The 14,152-nt window shown below is 43.2% G+C and overlaps 1 protein-coding gene across 4 annotated transcripts in view; it reads right to left on the reverse strand.

The window, feature by feature from the left end:
- The window catches only part of TMCC3 (transmembrane and coiled-coil domain family 3), a 329,016-nt gene that overhangs the window by 268,304 nt on the left and 46,560 nt on the right, over positions 1 to 14,152 (reverse strand). The gene's annotated exons all lie outside the window — the stretch shown is intronic.

The raw sequence follows: 14,152 nt of genomic DNA on the forward strand, positions 1-14,152 counted from the left end.
TTCTCTTTCCACGTGTGCCTCCAGTCCATTTGCTACACAGAAGCTCGAATGGTTTTCTTAGGCTAAAGTAAAAAAATGATTCACACGACCACAAGACTCACACTGGAGACTCCAGACTTTAACAGGGCCCTTTCTCACTGCCCCCGCACTCCAACCAAGCTGGCCACCTTTTAGGTTCCTCATTTGCACTCAACTCTTTCCACATGCCAAACCACTCCATCCCCAACTGTCTTCACCCCTCTGGAACTCAAACTTCAGGTATCATTCCCTAGTTTAAATCTCACAATGGCATCTCAATGCCCTAAGGATCCTTCACGTGGCTTATAGGATTTCTGTGAGCTAGCCACAACTAACCAGTCAGCACCTATAGCCTCCAGGCTCTCAATGAAAGAGAATGCCTCTGAGTCCTTCAAATGCACCAGCATTCCCTTGTCCCTTGGTTTTTATGCATGTTGCTTCTTATGCCTGGAAAAATCTTGTGGCTAATTCTTATCACCTTTAGGGTTCAGCCTAAATGTTACTTCCTCAGGAAGCTGTCCCTTAGCTCCAAATACTGGCTTAAGTGTCTCTGTGTGTGTGCCTACACCACCTGTAATTATTCCATCATATCATTTATTATACGCCACTGTAATTTTATTTCCTGCTATTTGGTAAACTATATGCTGGCAGGGACGGCATCTGTATTGCTCAGAACTGTTGAGTTAATGACTTCATTAAATACACGACTTTCCCTCCATGAATGAGCATGTTAAGGTTAAAAAAAAAAAAAAAAGGAAAATAACAGATCTCAATAGGAAATATTCTAATAAGTGGTATTGTTTTCCTAGAATAATGAAGCAAATCTGATTTCACTCAATTACCTTGTCCTAAACAAAGGTTCATGGGTTGTCACTTTTATTTTCACTACTTGGCACAGTAATTATTTTCCACCAGCATCTGAATGCCCTGGGGCAATCTTCAGTATGCACACAAAAGAATCAATAGGTACTAAACAGACTAAAAAGATGTATAACACTGAATTCATAAAATGGCAGGATATACAAGGAAAGTAAATCAGGAAAACACTGCTAGACATAGGAGTAATAAGCAAAAAATAAATCTTCCATAGTCTGCTTCCCTAAAGCCATAAATAGCTCCTATGAATTCGATAAAATTATTCATGCGAAAGACCTTCAGAATCCCAAACCCTGGTCTGGGTCCTGGCATGGATTCAGGGTCGAAGTTACAACAAACAGGGCCACTGCCCCGTGTGCCTGTACCTAATGACCTTATGGAGCCATCATAACTGACTCTGGATTGCCTACCTCCAAACCTCTTTATATCTGAGAAAAATACATTTCCATCTCATTTCATAGTGGACAGTTTTGTGAGAAACATTGTCCTTTCCACTTATCCCAGGTCAGTCTATTTCAATGCACTGGTCCTAGCTCTCTACTCTGGAGCAAGGCATCCCAGTTTGCTCCCCTTTACACATCAGCCCTACAAGTGTCTAGAGACACCGTGGGATCCACCCTCACGGAGGAAAACCTCAGTGTCCATGTAACCTTGGGCAAGCTGCCTAAGTGTTCTGTGCCTCATTCTTCACCTAGAAGGTAAAGGAAGACTCCTTCCTTTTCTCTCTCTTTTCTCAGAAATATTGCTCACAGGTGGGGCGCCTAGGTGGCTCAGTCAATTAAGCGTCTGACTCTTAATCTCAGCTCAGGTCTTGACCTCAGGGTCATGAGTTCAAGCCCCACACTGGGCATGAAGCCTACTTAAAAAACATATACATATATACGTGTGTGTGTGTGTGTGTGTGTGTGTGTGTGTGTGTGTGTACAAAGAGAGGAACAAAAGTTCTTGAGTCAGATGGAGGTTCAAATCACTGCATGGCTATGTGATCTTGGGCAAGCACTTAACCTCCACGAGCCAGTTTTCTCATCTTTAAAATGGCTTGCTTTGCAGGGCACTGTAAGGATCGGATGAGATAGTGAACGTGAAGCACTTACCACAGAGGCTGATATTCGTAGGCCCAGGAGCTCTCACCACAAAACAGCAGCTATTATCATCTCCTTTTCCTCCGTGTAGTACTGTCAGCTATGGCAACAGCAGCTAACAATTACTAAGCACTCGTGTCGGGCATTGCCTAAGCATATTTCACAAACAAGTCATTTAATTCCCACATGCAGGCAAGCACTAATATAATCTTCATTCTACAGATGAGGAAACTGAGGCATGAGATGCCAACTACCTTGCCGAGGTCACACAGCTTAGAGAGGCGAGTCCAGTCAGTGTGACTCCAGGGCCCCTGCTGTTACTGCCAGAATACGCCATACTGCTGGCTATCTATAGGCACTGTCATGTCTCCCCAAGCAATGTGAGAGGTTCCTCAGGGCATGGCCTGCACCGTCTACTTCTCAGTGTCCTCCATAGCAGCCACCAGGGAATCTTACCCACCACAAGCCTTTCAAGTCCATGTGGTAACAGATTAGCAGACAAGTGACAACAGAATCAATTAACCAGTTTCCAAAACACCTATATTGTCAGATGACCTCGCGGTAGACCATTTGTCTCCTGAACCAAGATGGGCCTAAAGTGAGGCACCAAAGGGTCTGTGCCACAGGAATGGAAGATCCCTCCACCCAGAGCACAGCTCTTGGACATTAAGAATGAGATCCCTAAAGCCTTGACAAACTCTGAAAACAATTCTGACCAGTGTTTATATGCTTCTAGAGTCTGAACTGTCTGAGTTTAAGGCCTCTGTCTTTCATTTAAATTAAAATACCTGCCAGAGAGAATGAAATGCACCCCAGAGATTCCCCCTTGGAACTGATGGACCACAGAACTATTCATGCTGTTATTATCAGGGACATTTCTGAGTATATCACCACGCAAATAAGGGGCTAGGGAATGCAGGTGATAGGACACAAACCTCATCAATACAGAATCTATTAATTTGGAACATTATCATTCATAGTTCTGAATTTTATTTTAAATTATCTATAAAGAAAAATGACATGAATAACTGAATAAACACAATCAATTCATCCATTCTATTAATACTTATGTGAATCTATCATGGGCCAGCACTAGAGTAATATCATAGATGTTATTCCACATAATTCTCTTTAAAAGAGAACTCTTTAATGCAGAAAGTTATGTCTACAATTCAATATAAGTTTTAAGTCCAGAAAATTCAATTGTGGTATATTCACATAATGGAATGCTATGGTAACATATTCATAAGAAACTGCTGAACAGAAAAAGCCAGAGGTGGAACTCTAAGTATCCCATTTGTACTAAAAAAAAAAAAAAAAAAAAAAAAAAAAAAAAAAAAAAGATGATGAAGAAGATACATACACAAGTGAATATGCAGTGATATGATTGGGAAGGCTAGTCAAGAACATCCAACAGTCTGAGATGAAAAAGGAATTTGTTGTTGTTGTACTACTGTAATGTGGAGTTTACCATTTTCACATTGTTTTCATAATATTAAAGTTTACTAAAAGAGGCTAGCATGAGTTATTATTTATTGGCTCATGCTGAGCACAGCATCTGGCACATAATTGGAATTTTAGTATTTAGTGCACAAATGTAAATAAATGATGCTATTCATTACCATTTAACACATTTACATTTTCCATTCACTATATCAGGTTCCCACTCTAATCGTGCAAGTGAAAACACACTGGAGTGAGTCCAAGTCCCTGTATGTGTTTAAAGAAATACAATTGCAATGAATCTGAAAAATATTCTGTAACTCACACTTTTCCTTTATGCTCCCAGCCCTATTCTCTCTCGAGCTCTGCTCTACACTCTACACACACACACACACACACACACACACACACACACACTCTCTCTCTCGTGCTCTCTCTCTCTCTCTCTCTCTCTCTCTCTCTCTCTCAGGAAAACAGTTCACTGACAAAAGAAAAAGAATTAAGAAATGCTTTACTGACCAATTCAGGTTGGTCAGTAATGTTTTTTTAACCAGATGCTGATTTGAGGAAGGCAAATCTATAAATATGCATTACCACTTAATTGGCCCTACCAATTAATTTTTCATGTATCTTTTGAAAAGCGTTGGTACAGATTCCTTTGGAAAAAATCTGCACCATTCCTAACAGTAAGCACACAGACGTTCTGAGCAGTGAGAGGAACCCTTAATGCACCCTGCAGGCCTATCAACAGCACTACACTCCGGGTTAAGAAGTTTGGGGCGCCTGGGTGGCGCAGTCGGTTAAGCGTCCGACTTCAGCCAGGTCACGATCTCGCGGTCCGTGAGTTCGAGCCCCGCGTCGGGCTCTGGGCTAATGGCTCAGAGCCTGGAGCCTGTTTCCGATTCTGTGTCTCCCTCTCTCTCTGCCCCTCCCCCGTTCATGTTCTGTCTCTCTCTGTCCCAAAAATAAATAAACGTTGAAGAAGTTCTTAAGGTACACCGGACAGGACCAGCCTCTCCTGCTGCAGCAGTGACAGCAAGCCGGGAAAATGGAAACTGACAGTGCTTGTTTTTTTCAGTGATGACAAAGGTAGAACAAACTATGTATCTGCTGTGAGTGTGCATTAGGTTGTTTTTTTTGTTGGACTTCCTCTCCCAGTAACAGCAACTAGGGGGGAAAAAAGACATCTGGTAACTTCTTTAGGGAAAATCATAACAGATTTGTGGGTGTAACTCTATTCAATCTGTTTCGTAAATAAACCCCAGGCAATGGCATCAATGAAAAATCTTTTAAAAGACAATTTTAATAAGAGCAACGTCCTGGAAACTAAAGTTTTGATATCCCAGTAAGAACCATCCTGTATGGAACTCATTACGTACTGGCACAGTGCAAAGCACTGGGTAGGCAAGTGAAAGTTTAATTCTCACAACTCCATGAGGTGTCACTACTATCCCCATTTTGTAGATGAAGAAACTGAGGCACACTGAGATGAACTTATCTGCCCAAACTCACACAGCTAGTGAGCAAAAGAACTGGAATTCAAACCCAGTTTGGAAGAACCCCAGGGCATTCTGGAGCATAACGTTCCAACAAGCTCAACAAGCCTATCAGAGAGAGAACAGTAAGAATTAGAGGGACAAGGAAGGAGCTCTCTTTATGCACTGAGAGAGCAAAAGGCAAGCTGACACCCTGCAAACCACCCCACCCCCTAAAGTGGAATATATACAACATTCCTCAGGTTCTAAGAACAAAGGCAGGGGAAAAACAAAATGTTCAGCTGATAAAGATCACAGTCATGTAGGACATGAAACTCCACAACTGTCTGTAACTGTCTTACTGATCTACAAGAAAAACACAATCTCAATAACAGTCAGACCTCCAGGAACCTACAGACTCGGTTTCCTGGAGCCCTATCATCACCTTCACCTCCACAGGACAGAAAACCCTGTGAAAAATCAGTCACTCCTCATAATCACAAGGCAGTTCTTTCTGCCCACGGGTCCTGTCCCAGTGCTATAACCAAAACACCTTTTTGCACTGTAAAACGTCTCAAGAATTCTTTTTTGACCGTTGGTCTTGACGATCCCACATTACTATGACTTCGGCACTTAAGCACAGCCGGCCAGGTACGGCAGGCAGAACAGCAGGCCTGGCACTCGGAAGCCTGGGGTCGTCTGGTTCTACAATGAGCAGACCTGCTTGCACCACTTAGCCTGTCCAAGCCTTGTTCTCTTCAGCTGTAAGACAAGGCAGCTGCGCTGGAATACACTTCAGCTCTAAAACTGCACATCAAGTAGAAACACAAGTATATAGAAATGATCTGGCCACAATGGTAGAGAAGAAAGTTGAACTGTACAGAGCGTACAATTGAGCACATCACGTCAACTTTGCGAGAAAAACCCTGGCAGATGGCATCCATCAGCAGTCAGCCTCCAATATAATTGCAACAATGACCTCCAGTGGCCACTGCTAAATCCAGCTGTCAATTTTTGGTCATCTCTGACTGATCAGCGGCATCTGATAGAGCACACTACTCTTTGAAACCTTTTCTTCACCCGACTTCTAAGAAACTAGCTTCTCCTCAATTTTCCCCTACATCACTGGCTGCTCCTTCAAGTCTTCTCTGCTACTCGATACTCACAGTCCCAGCCTGTGCAGGGCCCCAGGGTCTAGTCCCAGACCTCTTTGCTCTAACATTCTTGTAATCCACATGCTGATGACTCGCATGTATCTATCTCCATCCCAGAACTCCTGGCTCTTACATTCAGCTGCCTACTCAGCACCTCTGCTAGGATGTCTAACCGGCTGTGTCCCCAGATGAGACCCTATATTTCCCAAGTAAAGGGTCACTACAGGAAATGAACACTTCGCTCTTTTGGGAGCTCGGACTAGGGGATCTTAAACCCGAAGTCTTTACAATAGTTTGCCAGTCCTTCTTGGACATATCCCTGCTCATTCCCCAGTTATCTCTCAGATCTCTTCTCCAGTTACTCTTCTCCACCCCCAGCCACTCTAGCCAGCCAAGCTTATGCTCTTACCATACTTGCTACTTAGAACACTCCCCTCCCCCACCCCCAGCCCTGTGGAGTCCCACCGGCTCATTCCCTCGCCTTCTCAGGAATTTGTTCAAATATCACCTTTCAGTGACGACTTTCTATTTTAAAAAAAATTTTTTTTTAACGTTTATTTATTTTTGAGACAGAGAGAGACAGAGCATGAACAGGGAAGGGGCAGAGAGAGAGGGAGACACAGAATGGGAAGCAGGCTCCAGGCTCTGAGCCATCAGCCCAGAGCCTGACACGGGGCTCGAACTCACGGACCGTGAGATCGTGACCTGAGCTGAAGTCGGAGGCTTTACCAACTGAGCCACCCAGGCGCCCCGAGGACTTTCTATTTTAAATTGCAACCTGCCAGGGGCACCTGGTGGCTCAGTTAGTTAAGCATCCGACTTTGGCTCAGGTCATGATCTCACGGTTGGTGGATTCGAGCCTAGTGTCAGGCTCTGTGCTGACAGCTCAGAGCCTGGAGCCTGCTTCCGATTCTGTGTCTCCCTCTCTCGCTGCCCCTCCCCTGCTCATGCTCTGCCTCTCAAAAATAATAAATAAACACGAAAAAAAATTGTAGTTGCAATGTGCCCTTAGGGCACTCTTTTTGCCTGTTCTTGTTTTTTTTTTTTTAATATTTATTCTTAAGTTAGTTAACATACACTATAGTTTTGGCTTCAGTGGAATCCAGTGATTCATCACTCACATATAACACCCAGTGTTCATCCCAACAAGTGCCCTCCGTAATGCCCATCACCCATTTTCCCCACCCCCATCGACCTCAGTTTGTTCTCTGTATTTAAGAGTCTCTGATGGTTTGTCTCCCTCTGTTTTTATCTTATTTTTTTTCCTTCGTAAACGTCTGCCATGTGATAAATACTATATTCCTGTATTTCATTACTGCCTATATTCTCTAACTACAACATAAGATCCAAGAAGGGGGAAGGGTCCGTCTTGTTCACCGATTATCTCCAACACCTAGAACAGTACGCACAACGTAGTAGGCATCCCTTCTGGAAAAAAATGCTTCAAACTACTATCTCCACGCATAGTTTGTGAAGGGTAGCAGAATATGCCACCCCAAAATATGCTACTTTAGAACAAGGATTATTTTTGAGCTGAAGACAACTGAGAAGAAGCAGATACAGAAAAAAACTCTCTGCTTTCCCCCTATTTGCCTAAAAAGAGGACCTGAATTTGTCAAGGTGCCCCCATCCCCTCTTTACCAGGAGGAATGAAAGTTAATCGCCAGAGGCACTAGACCCTCACCAGCCCAGGGAAGGCACCAGAGGAATCTGTATTAACAACTTTACTAAAACTAACCCTTCTCTACCATCAGTTTCCCCGTAGATTTGCCTTCCCACAACTCGCCACAGTAGAAGCTCAAAGACCTTTTGTCTAGCTGCTTCTCTAAAAATGTACTGTTCTTTGGTAAGATGGTACATAACCCCAAGTTCTAAGTACCTCTTTCAGTTACTCATCTGCAGGGCTCCCATATGTATGCATAATGCTCAGGGTAACATACTCGTTTTTCTCTTGTTCATCTGTCTTTTGTCAGTCTGACATGCAGGGCCCCAGCTGGAGATCCTATGAAGGAAGGAGGAAAGTTTCCCACACCCTTACATTTGGGTACATCAGAGAACACACCGAGAAACAGAGAAAAATGATGAAAGCCTGTCCCAGACGCTAGTTTCTTTTCCTCTCCTCTAAAAATAGTGACCACTTTGGGTTCAAGGAGAAGTGTATACTGTGGTGTCCCAATTAGACTTCACAGTCCCAAATAATAAAGAAGTATAGTGTCTTTAAAATAATGTTTTAAAAGTATCTAAAGTAGGATCAGTATGTTATCACACACAGATTGACTTTTAACATGTGTATGACATCATACACACATTTTTTCAAGTCAAGTTGGGGAACTTGGATTCCTACAGCAATCCTGAAACTGTCTTTACATATCAATAGCCTATAATGCTATATAACTGTAGCAGATTATAGTGTCTGATTTTTCTTTCGTTTTTGTTTTGTTTTGGTTTTTCAAATTTGAAATCTGTCTTTCACACATCAGGATTCTGTAATGGCAAATGATGGTCACCAAGTAAGCGGTCAAAGTTCAAATACACCACGAAAGAGCCTGGGTCTAAGTCCCAGGTCCACAACTAGACCAGGTCTTACTATCTAGAAGAACTCTGCCGACACGCTGGACTTTTCTGACCTTTGGCTTGCTCACCTGTGGAATGGAGGCGTTAGACCTCTAGTACGATTTCCATGAGGATGAATGAAAGGCTCCACATCACACACTCAGGCAAGTGCTTGGCAAACAGGAAGCACTCAACACATAACAATTTGTCATCTTCAGACTTCACCTGAAGACTCTGGCTCTCAAAGACCTTGTAGACCCCAAATTGAAGTCCTACCCATTGCAGTAAAATATTCCCTTCTTCAGTTTATGCCTAATGAAAATGCATCCATTTTACAATAAAGATAAACAAATCAAATCACCTTAAGTGCCCTAATAAGATATATGAATGCAGATCTTAAAGATAAAATTCTTGAGGGTTAAGAACTGGCCAATGGGTAAATGAACCAGTTCTTCCCAAATAACAAAGAGGAACTATGACAATATCTTTAAAATAATGCTTTGAAAGTATCCGAATTAGTATTAGTGTGTTGTTTTCATATGCAGAAGGAAGTAGAGAACAGGAAGAAAAGAGGAATCATAAGAAGAAGGTATTTGCAAATGACGTATCCAATAAGGAGTTAATACCCAAAATATAGAAAGAACTTATGCAACTCAACACCCAAAAAACAAATAACTCAATTAAAAAGTGGGCATAAGACCCAAATAGACATTTCTTCAGAGAAAACATACAGATGGCCAACAGACACATAAAAGAAGCTCAACACCACTCATCATAAGGGAAATGCAAATCAAAACTACAGTGAGGCATTACCTGACACCTGTCAGAACGGCTAAAATCAAAAACACAAGAAATAACGAGGGTTGACAAGGATGTGGAGAAAAAGGAGCCTTCTGTGCACTGCTGGTACGAACACAAATTGATGCACAGTGGAAAACAGTATGGAGGTGCCTCATAAAGTTAAAAACAGAATTACCATATGACCCGATAATTCCACTACTGGGTATTTACCCAAAGAAGATGAAAACATGAATTCAAAAAGATACACGCACCCTCCGTTTAATGCAGCATTATTTCCAATAGCCAAGATATGGAAACAGCCCACGTGTCCATCCACAGGTGAATGGATAAAGAAGATATGGCGCACATATACAATGGAATATTACTTAGTCAGAAAAAAGAATGAGATCTTGCCATTTGTAACACCATGGATGGAGCTAGAGAATATAATGCTTAGTGAAATAAGCCAGAGAAAGAAAAATACCACATGATTTCACTTAGAGTGGAATCCAAGAAACAAAACAAAGAAAAAAGAGACAAACAGACTCAAATACAGAGAACTGGTGGTTTCCAAAGGGGTGGTAGGTGGGGGTAGGGGTGAAATAAAGGGGATGAAGAAAACACTTATCTTGATGAGCACTGAATAATGTATGGAACTGTTAAATCATTATATTGTATGCCTGAACCTAACACAATACTGTGTGTTAATTATACTTCAATTAAAAAAGAAGAAGATGAAGAAGGAAGAGGAGGAGGAGGAGAAAAAGAAAAGACACTATGTAGAAAAAGTGTGAATTTGAAAGGATTACTTCAGCATTCAGGCCAGTGTCAACCTTATTCCCTTTTAATCAATACCCGTAGAGATAAATCAGGAGGAAGCTATATATTCCACAATACCAATTTACTAATTTGTACACCTGAAACTAACATAACATTGTGTGTCAACTACACTCAAAACAAAACAAAAAAACCTACAAACTACAATAAATAGCACCCACATAGCTTGTATCTACCATGTGCCATGCACTGTTCCAAGTGCGTCATGTGTCCTGTCCCATTTCACATCCTCACAACATCCTCTGAGTGGGTAGGAAACTAGGGCACAGAGAGCAACATGCACAATGTCCAACAGCTGGCAAGTGGCAGAGTCAGGACTCCAACCCAGGCAGTGCAGTTCTAGGGTCTGAGCTCAGAGCCACTATGGTACACTATCCCTGATTCATGTTCCCTGATTTCAGAGAGGGACGGGTCTTTTGCTCCTAACCCTATGTGATTCTGAAAGAGGTAAATTTGCCCCCTACCCTACTCTCAGCCACAAGTGTAGTCATATATTGTGACTCAAAGTAACCAGGCAGAGTCTACCTCTGAGATTTATTCTGCTGAAGCTAGGGGAAAAAAACTATCCTTCTCCTCTCTTGGACTGAGAGCTGCAAGGTTATGACCCCAATGCGGTGAGGTCCCTTGTACCCCACTACATGGAGGCACAAGGAAATGCTTAGAGCATGGGACCAGCCATAGACAGGGGCCAAAATGGGAGATGGATAGATAGAAAGAGGGGTGGGGGAGGCTATGTGAGTCCCTGGATCTGGCTGTATCTGAGGCACACTACTTCCTGCTTTTCTAAGTTCTGGTAGGCACAGGGGACTAATAACCAATAAGACACCATCTTTATTCTTGAGGAGCTCACAGTCTAAGGTAGGAGAGCACATATGAAAACAAATAATTATACTACAGCGAGCTAGCTGGTTAATATAATTCCTGCCATGGGGCTTTTGCACTTGCTATTTCCTCTCCTGGAAACAGTATACTCCAAGATCCATAAACAGGTATATGAAGTTCCTAAGGCTGTTGTCAAAAAATATCACAAACTGGGTGGCTTCAACAACAGAAATTTATTGTCTCAAATTTCTGAAGGCTCAAAGTCCAACGTCACAGTGTCTCTTTGAGGGCTATGAGAGAGAATCTGTTCCATCCTGCCCTCCTACCTTCCAGTTGTTTGCTGGCAATCTTTGGAATCCATTGGATCTCTGCCATCATCATCACGTGGCATCATCCCTGTCTACTGTCTGTCTCTAGATTTCTTTTTTTAAATTTTTTTAAAGTTTATTTGAGAGACAGCAAACATGAGTGGGGGAGGGGCAGAGAGAGAATCAGAAGCAGGCCTCACGCTGTCAACATAGAGCCCAACACAGGGCTCAAAGTCACCAACTGTGAGATCATGACCTGAGCCAAAATCAAGAGTCGGACACTTAACCAACTGTGCCACTCAGGCGCCCCAATATCTCCTTTTTAATAAGGGTACCACTCACATTGGATTAGAGGCCTATCCTACTCCAGTATGACCTCATCTTGACTAGTTTCATCTGCCACTACCCTATTCCCAAATAAAGTCACATCCTCAGGTACTGGGGGTTAGAACTTCAACATGATTTTCTTACGGGACATAATTCAAACCATAACATCTGGCCTCTTCTTACCATTCAAGTCTCAATCCAAGTATTATCTCCACAGACAGGCTGTTCCTGATCTCCAAATTGAAAGTGGCTCTCCCCCAGGAACCAGTCACTCTACCTAACTGCCCTATTTGATTTTCTTCATATACTTAGCACTACCAGAAATCACTTGTTCATTTGGTTTTGGTTTGTCTCTCCACACTAGAATGTAAACCCTATGAAATCAAGGACTTTGTCTTGTCCATTTATCCAGCGCCTAGAGCAGTGCCTAACACATGGGGGTGGTTCAATCAATACCCGTTGAGTAAATGAATACATGTACCAATAAATATCACTTGTCCATTCATAAACATAATGCCAGAGAGTGCACGACTACGAATGAAAATAAAGCAAAGTAAGAGGACAAAGACATGCCACTTTGAATGGGGTGGCAGGGAAGGCTTCAGAGACACAACAATGAAGCAAACCAGAGATGGTTTCAAAGACAGTGAGGATGACTGTGGGTTGACAGCGTGACTGGAGTGAGCTCCAGGCATGACTAAGATACGAGGAAGAGTAGGGACAGCGAGGAGAGGAGGCGTGCCATAAAGGAAGCCGCGAGTCAAGGTGCCTGCATTTACTACCCTGTCTGGACCTTCGGCTTACAAAGCACTTTGATATTCCTGGCCACATAAAATGCTCCCTTATTCGTGAAGTTGTCACAAGAGTCCTGAACCCCTCCCTCTCTGTCCCCTGGCATTTTGTTCTTGCTTCTGCTACAGCATTTCCAGCACTTTTGCACAATTGTAAGTTTTCTATCTTACGTGCCTCTTGGCCCCCTCCAGTGAGCTCCTCGAGGGCAGGGACCCCAGAAGTTACTCAGCAGACATGGAAGGAAGGGAACTTTTGACTGCCACTCCTCCTCCCTGTGGACGCTCCTTCTGCCATACAGACCAAGTTTTTCCCATTTAAAAACAAGGCTTTGGGGGGCGCCTGGGTGGCTCAGTCGGTTAAGCAGCCGACTTCGGCTCAGGTCATGATCTCGCGGTCCATGAGTTTGAGCCCCACGTCGGGCTCTGTGCTGACAGCTCAGAGCCTGGATTCTGTTTCAGATTCTGTGTCTCCCTCTCTCTGACCCTCTCCTGTTCATGCTCTGTCTCTCCCTGTCTCAAAAATAAGTAAAACGTTAAAAAATAAAAATTAAAAAAAATAAAAAAAATAAAAACAAGGCTTTGGGGAGTGACCTCATGCAAAATGGCACAGCAGGAAGCTCTAGGAGTCGTCCCTCCACCAACACGGAAGGAGGTGACTAGAACCAACTACCTGGGAACCCTGGAGCCTGACGGACGCGTATGACAAGTGGGGCACAGGCTGCTGACCTTTTCTAGGCGAGCAGGGTGGGTGAACCAGCCACTGCCACCACTCCTCAGCCCTGCGCAGCTGTGGGGAGGGAAGGGCCCACGGTGCCAGAACGGCTGGCTGGTGCGGGGTGGACGGTGAGGACCTCGCCTCCTAACAATCTGGGGTTGTGCATTTTGGTTGGAAAGCCTGTGTCATCACTGCTGCTACCACAGGATATGTGACAGGAGATAAACTGTCATGTTGCTACCCAGAGAGCCAAAATGTTTAGCCATGGGATTTATACATTATTAACTCATTTTTTCCCAACAAATACTGAGTAGCTTTAATGTGCCAAACACTGGGAACACAGGAATAAACAAAACAGACAAAAATCAGAATTTACATTCTAATAGGGAAAGTGATGGTTCCCTGAAGCGTGAGGGAGGGTGGAGGCAGGAAGGGGTGTATCGTTCTTATCTTGAGTCACTCCAGGCCCCTCTGATTTGGGACCATATTATCGTATCACATTTTACTCATGCCAGATCTCCTGGCCTAAATGTAAAGACCATGCAAGTTAATTCCTTAGGTCTTTAGTTGCTTCTCACCCCGACACCCAGGCCCGAGACCCAGAAACCAAACGTGACTCACAGTCTCTTGGTCAGGTCCGGAAACAATCACATAATTTCTCCAACAATAAAGATGATATTTTGTTTCTTTGTTTAATTAGAGCTGTGTACCTATATATTTTTTTTCTTAAAAAAAAAAAGATCTCCATCTTCCCAGGATGACTTAACTGGATTCCTGCCTGAGGCAGAAGCTAAAACCACTGTTCTCCAAAAGCCAACTTCCTAATGTGAGCCTTGGTTCAGACAAGTCATTCAAGCTCTCTGAGGGTCGGTTTCCTAGTCTGTTAAGTGGGACAGTAAAGCGTCACCTCATAGGGCTGTGTAGATGCTTCGATAAGGCAAGGATGTGAAAATGCTTAGAGCAACACCTGG

Source organism: Felis catus, chromosome B4 (assembly GCF_018350175.1).
Source record: "Felis catus isolate Fca126 chromosome B4, F.catus_Fca126_mat1.0, whole genome shotgun sequence".
NCBI lineage: Eukaryota > Metazoa > Chordata > Mammalia > Carnivora > Felidae > Felis > Felis catus.